The 7,406-nt window shown below is 52.5% G+C and overlaps 1 long non-coding RNA gene across 1 annotated transcript; it reads left to right on the top strand.

Moving 5' to 3' along the window:
- The first annotated feature begins 4,807 nt into the window (after positions 1-4,807).
- On the top strand, positions 4,808-6,927 carry LOC134381290 (uncharacterized). Its single transcript, XR_010023928.1, has 3 exons — positions 4,808-4,903; positions 5,439-5,473; positions 6,375-6,927. It is a non-coding gene; the product is annotated as an uncharacterized LOC134381290 (long non-coding RNA).
- The last annotated feature ends 479 nt before the right edge of the window (positions 6,928-7,406 follow it).

Genomic DNA, 7,406 nt, shown 5'->3' with positions numbered 1-7,406 from the left:
GTGGGTAGGAGAGAGAGGCCCAAGCACCCAGGTGGATGGAGAGCTTCCCCGGGGGAGGCAGGGCCCCAGGGAGGGGCCGGACCTAGCGGATCCCCCTCCTCATGGCATCCCTGCCGATGAGCCCACCGCACCAGCCCCTCCCCCTTTCACCCACCCTCAGCCCGCCCCACAGCCCCTCAGGCCCTGCATCCCTGACTCACTTTGCTGCCATGTCATAATAGTTCATGCGGTCATAATTGCTCGTGCCCTGCCATTCCTGCATGGCCCGCCGCACTCCGTCCTCCAGGCTCATGGTGGGCTTCAGCCGGGCCAGGGACCGAAGCACTGGGCTGTAAGTCCTCAGTGTCAGTCACAATGCCCCTGCCCTCCTCCCATCCCAGCTGACCGGCCCACACCCGTGCCCCGCCACATCACACACATCCCACCTGTCCTGTCACCTGTGCCTGTTACCCCAGTGTGGGCTCTTCGGCCTCCAGGACAACCAACATGTGTCAACCTCAGCACCAAGGGACTGCTTGGCCTCTCTGACTTCCCTTTGAGGCCTTAGTATTATTGTGTGTTACGGACTGAATGTGTGTGTCCCCAAAATTCACATGTTGTGGCCCTAGCTTGCAATGTGATGGTATTTGGAGGTGGAGCCTTTGGGGATCATCAGGTTTAGATTAGATAATTGGGAGGCCCCGTGATGGGATTTGTGTCTCTGTGAGTGTGAGAAGAGGAAAAGACACCAGAACTCCCTGTGATGTGAGGACACAGCCATCGAAAGCCAGGCGGAAAGTCCTTGCCCGGAAGTGAATCTGCCGGGACCTCATCTGGGACTTCCGCTTCCTGAACTGGGAGACGTGAAAGTCTGTTGTCTAAAGCACCTGTCCTGTGGCGTTTTGTTATGGCAGCCTGAGCTGACCGAGAACTGCCTAGAATGGCCGTTCCAAGGCCCCAGGACTGAGCACTTAATCAGCTCCTGGTGACTCTCTAGAGAGGCAGCCCTTGGGGACACAGCGTCGGAGTCCCTCAGCGTGCAGAGCAGGCGCGGGGATCCAGAGCCAAAGGAGACCGGTGCCTGAGCTGACCGGGCAAGGCCTGGGGGCGGTGGCTCCATTTAGGGACTCAGGACAGCCTAGGGCACCTGGGACTTTGGTCCAAGGGGAACTCCGACTGCTCAGCATGTGCGGGACACTGAAATCACTGGGGACAAGGATTTGGGGGCCCCTTTAATTTATACACTGTGTGCAGCTTCCCGTGGAGGGCAGCCAGTGTGGGAGCGGGGCAGGTATGCAGCCATGTCCCGTGTCCCGTGGACTAGGATACGTGCTCCATGTGATGGCCCCAGGAACACGAGGGCCTGCAGGTGGAAGGAGGCAGGTGTTGGGGAGGGAAAGACAAACGCTCCTGGCTACGGACGTCGCTGCCTCCCATCACCTCAGCCCCTGGTCCTGGGCTCCTGGGCTCACGGTCCCCTCACTCCCTGTGGTGGGACATGTGACTTTGGGAACACTTTCCTATTCTAGGTTGCTTGTTCTTAGTGTTGACGTTAATAGTAATCATCATCATAATACGAAAACAACAATAATGAGGGACAGCACATGCCAGAGACCCTGCTGAGTGCATCAGACATGAGTCAGACAATCTTCCCATCCTCCGAATGAAGTGGAATTGTCTCTCTGTCTAGGAGGCATTCAGGGATAAAGAAGGCGACTCTGCGCAGGATCTAAACCCAGTGATGGGGGCCCAACCAGGTCCCAATGTGTGGCTTGACTACCTCAGTCTCCTTGCTAGAATTTTCCAGAAGAGTGAGGGGGTACATGTGTAAGGCTCCTCCTGCGGCCTGTGCCTTCTCCCCCCAGTCCCTCCATGTGACGTCCCGAAGCCATCCTCACTCAGGTCCTGTGCTGGGCATGAGAGGACACGGGGAGGAATCACGGGTGAAGGCAGAGACCTCAACCCAAGTTGTGGCTCATGTCACACCGGAAACTCACTCTGGCCTTTACCTTCTGTGCATATTATGGTAATTGTTAAAAACCAAGTTTGGTGGACTCACAGGGTGTTGGGGATCAGTCGACCTAAGGCTCATGAATGTACGTCGTGAACCGGAGTGGGACATTAGTTAAACTGCTGAGAATGCATGGGCCGTCGCCCAGGTGACCTTCATCCAAGTTCCCCTAAATAGGCTGCCCTCCTCGTCCGTCCTTCGTTCCCCTTCATGCGGGAGCGGTGGGATTAGCTCCATCCCCCAAGGAGGGCACTCACATGAGGAAGCAGGACAGAGCTTCAGCATCAGGACTCTGGGGCAGGTGCCCGCGGGCCAGGGACTTGAAGCGCTGCCAGCGTCGGAAGTTGTCGTAAACACTCCTGGGGTTACAGGGGTCCTCTGGCGCGGCCTTGGCCTGGGAGGGGGCCTTGCCGCCCTCCCCACCAGCCCCATGTGGACGTGGCCCGTCATTCCCTGGGACCACGGTCGGACCCAGCTGGGCTGCTGGAAGGGGAGCTGGAAGGGGCTGGCCTGGGAACCAGTACCCCTCTCCAGCCCACGTGCCCCCGATGGATGCAGCAGGCATCACGGTCCCTACAGCGGGAGCTGCCAACAGCAGGGGCGCAGGACACTGAGCACCCCCGCAGAGGGCCCCTGGAGCACTCCAGTTGAGGGGGGCCTGAGCCAGGACAGTGGTCTGAGTGTGAGAGGGCTCTGCTGGAGCCCCTTGCGTCCTGACTGGGACAATGATGTTGAAGGCCCCGGCCCCACTCGGGCCATGGCCAGCGGCTCCGGTCCCCTGAGGCGTCCTGGGGAAAGCAGACCGCACCAGGGGGCCACCAGGAGGCAACGCTGACATCACGAGGGCAGGTGGGGGCTGCTCGCAGGGCGGCCCGGGGACTGGGCCGGAAGCAGGCGTGGGAAACAGCGGGCGGAAGGAAGTGAACGGAGGGTTCAGGGTCACGCTGGGCCCCAGCACTGCAGATGCTGTGGAGACAAAGGAGAGGGGCGAATGAGCAGGGGACGCGGCCACCAGGACGGAGGCTCTCCCTTCCCTTAGAGTCAGTGTGAACCAGAGCGAGGCATCCCAGCATTTGAGGGCCATAGGACGGGGAATTGTGCAGTTTGTCCCCAAGTGAATTTCATGCTCCCCCTTGGGTTGGGGATCATTCTACTAGAGAACTTGCTTCTCGTTCACTGAGATCCTCTGACCCCCGTCAGTCAAGAAGTAACACCTAAGCTTCCCTTGCCTCTGAGAAGCTCCCCGGGGTGTCCCCGGCACGTGGACCCGCCAGCCTCGTGGGATTGCCCCTAGATGTGAGTTGGGGTGGACTCTGCTTGGCGGCACAACGCCCCTCAGTGTGCACACCCCCATGAAGGGCACCTTCTCCAGTGCCAGTTGCAGGCGCCCACATGACCTATGTGAAGCCAGCAGATGCACAAGGTTATGAGCCCTTCTCTTTCTCAGTGCTCCTTTTCCTGATGCTCCTCATAAAGCCCTCACAACCCAAACAAATGAACTTGAACAAAATCTGTGCCTCAACTATCGCCCAGGAGCCCTGAGGGAACCCTATAATGCAGCAGCCCAGTGAGGATGTGCTTCTCCTGGTACCACCCACAGCAAGCATGGAACAGAGGCCAGGTTCGGGGCACACTTGTCCCCATGCACAGTGGTTCGTTCGTGCTGTCACTGAGGCAGCTCTGTTCTCAGGAGGCGGTCTGTGAGTTAGATGATGAATTCCCTGAGACCCTGTCACTGCACAGCCAGAGAGGGCTGCAGAGGACTAGAAAGGCCAGGAAATGCGGAGCCCTGCGGCTCCCAGTGGAGGTTCGTAGAGATTTGAATAGCTGCTGATGGTCAGAGTTGGCCGTGGGTAATGGAGACCTTCTCTGATCCTTCTCCTTTGAGCTCTCAGTGATGGCCCACAAAGAACCAGGCATGAGCCAGTGTGACAGGAAAGTTGTCTGGGTACATCCCTGTTCACTAGGGTTTCAGGTCAACCGTAGTCACGGAGAGCAAGGTCCATAGGACATGGTCCTAACTGATCAGGACATATGTCCTAACTTTGAATAATAACAGTCATAATAATAGAAGATCTTCCTAATGGTGTGCTGCTCTGCTTCCTCTCTCGGGAAGGAAACCAGCCTTTCAGAACCTTCCACTGTAAAGCCGACAGCACGCCTCATCTGTCCCCTGTTCATGATGTGCTAGACATGGAGTATGAACAAAGTCTTCATCTCCACATGAAACGAAGGGCAGAGGACAGGCCATGAGACAGGGTGGAAGATGAATGGGTCTGAAGACCTGAGCGTCCCCCAAAGGGACAGCAATTCAGAACAGCTCCGCGAAGAGCAAGCCCCATCTTGTTTGCAGTTTCTGGCTGCCCTGTCCCTGGTGAACAGAGACAACAGCGATCTGGACCGAATGAGAAGCCATCTCTGGGCAGACGTGAGCCGAGACTGGACTGCTGCAGTTAGAGCGACGTCCAGCCTCACTGACGGAGGGGATATTTCACGGTAATCTTGGTCAGAGAGAACTGTTCCACTGAACGGTTTTCTGGCTGAGACCGTTTGTCCCCGCTACTCCTCTAATCTCTGGAATACTCCGGTTTGTATCCCTCAGGACAGTACCTTAGCACAAACCCCAGGTGTCTGAAGAAAGGACGCAGGACTCAGGCTTTCTTCTTGAGCCCCCCTGTGGCACAAGCACGACACAGTCCACCATTGCCTACAAACACACGTTGACCTGTGTTGACTTAGAAACATAAGTCACCTGTTTCCCTTCTGGAAAGAGTCAGTACAACTGCTGTGTCCTTTCTCGTCACCCGGTAGGTTTCTCCTGAGGCATCTGGATCCACCTGTGAGAAGCCCCCTTCCCCCTGCAGCGTCAGGATGCCAGTGGCTTCCCCCGCCTACCGGGTGAGATGCCCTTGGGTAAGTCCGGTGCTCTCTCTTCCTCTATTTCCACCCAACCAGGTGTCCCAGGGCAAGTGTCACATTTGAACTCCCATGGGTTTGAGGGGTGACAGGGGTCTGATAACACACCCCAGACCCTGCAGACTTACCTCCCTTTGAAGCCATCCCCATAGGCTTGGGGACTGAGCACAGTGGCACGGCAGTCTCCACAGTTTGAAAAGTCTAGCGCAGGACCCGGACAGCAAACTGTCAACTGCAGATGCTCAGGGTCCAATTTTAAATGTCAACAGGCTTAGAATGTAGCTCTCCAGAATTCTGCAGTGGGGGAGGGGTGGGGGCAGTTGGGCTGGTGGGGGTGGGGAGACATGCCGTGCAGGGTTCTGGCAGGTAGGCAGGATTCTGAAGGTCCCTCAGATTATACAGGGGCAGCACAGTGGGTGTGTGCCTCTGAGGCAAGTTTGAAATTGTTTCTCAGATTCACAGCACAAAGCTTCTGCCTGGTGTTCTACTCACTCCATTTCTTTATCAATAAACCTGTTTTTGTGCCCCTCAGCCAACCCTGCTGTAGAGTGGCTGCACGTCCCGAAGGTAGGTCAGAACAAGGAATCCGATAAATACAGGGTTTGTAAGGGAGGTAGGGGGAATGAGTGTCTGGAAATAGGTTTGGATTGTCTCAGCACCTCCAGCGGGCTGGGTTGCTGTATGCACATCATTCTGTAGGAAGCAGTCCTTGTACGCTCAGCTACGGTCTGTTGCTGCGACCTCTGCAGACTCCCGTGGACTGGCCTTACTTACGATCCCCTATGCTGGAAAGCCATGAAAATTCATGTCTTTCTTTGAAAACTGTCTCTGCCCATTTTAATATTGAATAACTTGTTTATGTGCTCTTGGGTTGTTTGAGTTGCTTATATGTCTGGATATCAGCCCCTTGTCTGTGTGCCTTCTTTTGCTGTGCAGAAGCTTTATGGTTTGATATATTGCAATATGTTTACTTTTACTGCTTGTGCTTTTGGGGTTTTATTCATAAAGTCTTTGCCCAGTCCTACATCCTGAAGTATGTCCCCTGTGTTTTCATCTAGGAGTTTTATAGTTTCAGTTCTTATATTTGAGTCTTTAATCCATTTCGAGTTGATTTTGTGTATGGTGAAAGGTATGGGCCTAGTTTGACTTTTCTACGCATGGATGTCCGGTTTCCCCAGCACTATTTATTGAAGGTGCCGTCCTTTCCCTAGTGTATATTCTTGGTGGCCTTGTCAAAGATGAGTTGCCGGTAAAAAGCGCTTACATCAAAAGAATGGAAACACTTCAAATAATCTAACATTAAATCTCAAGTAAGTAGAAAACCAAGAACAATCTAAGCACCAAACTAGTAGATGGAAAGCAATGATTAAGAACAGAGTCGAACTAAACGAAGTAGAGACCAAAAGAATGATGCAGAAAATCAATGAAGCAAAATGTTTTTGTTTTTGTTTTTGTTTTTGTTTTCCAGGGGAAAAACAAACTACGCAAGCTGTTGGCCAGACTACTTAGAAAAGAAGAGAGAAGGCCCAAATAACAAAAATCAGAAATGGAAAGGGAGACATTGCAACCGATTCCACAGAAATACAAAGAATCATTAGAGATTGTTCAGAACAACTATACACCAACAAATTTGAAAACCTGGAGGAAATGGATAGATTTCTGAACACCCGTAAACAACTAAGACTGAACCAAGGAGAAATGCAAAACCCGAAGAGACCAATAAGAAGCAATGAGAATGATGCAGTCATCAACAGTACCCCAACACAGAAAAGCCCAGGACCAGATGGCTTCACTGCTGCATTCTACCAAAGTTTTAAAGAAGAATTAACAACCATCCTTTTCAGACTACTCCAAGAAATTGAAACAGAGGCCGTTCTCCTAAATTAATTCTATGAGGCCAGCATCATCCCGATCCCCAAATCAGACAAAGACACAACAACCGAAAAGAAAATTACAGGTCAGTAACCTTGATGAACATAGACATGAAAATCTCCAGCAAGACATTAGCAAACAGAATACAACAGCACGTCACAAAGATTATACACTGTGATCATGTGGGTTTCATCCCAGGGATGCAAGAATGGTTCAACATACATATATCAATAAATGTGATACACCACATGAACAAAAGCAAGGATAAAAACTATACGATTATCTCAAGAGATGCAGAAAAAGCATTTGAAAAAATTCAGCATCATCCCTTCATGATAAAGACCCTTAACTAAGTAGGTATAGAAGGAAAATATGTCAACCCAATAAAAGCCATATATGAAAGTCACACTGCCAACATTGTCCTGAATGGGGAAAAATTGAAAGCTTTTCCTTCAGGAACAGGAATAAGAGAAGGATGCTCACTCTCACCACTCCTATTTAACATAGCATTGGAAGTACTAGCCAGAGCAATCAGGCAAGAGAAAGAAATAAAGGGCATCCACAGTGGAAAAGACAAAATCAAAACGTCAAGTTTCACAGGATTGGACGTGATCCTACATATAGAAAA

The sequence above is a fragment of the Cynocephalus volans genome, chromosome 6, assembly GCF_027409185.1.
Source record: "Cynocephalus volans isolate mCynVol1 chromosome 6, mCynVol1.pri, whole genome shotgun sequence".
NCBI lineage: Eukaryota > Metazoa > Chordata > Mammalia > Dermoptera > Cynocephalidae > Cynocephalus > Cynocephalus volans.
This window is presented reverse-complemented; position numbering and strand designations above follow the sequence as displayed.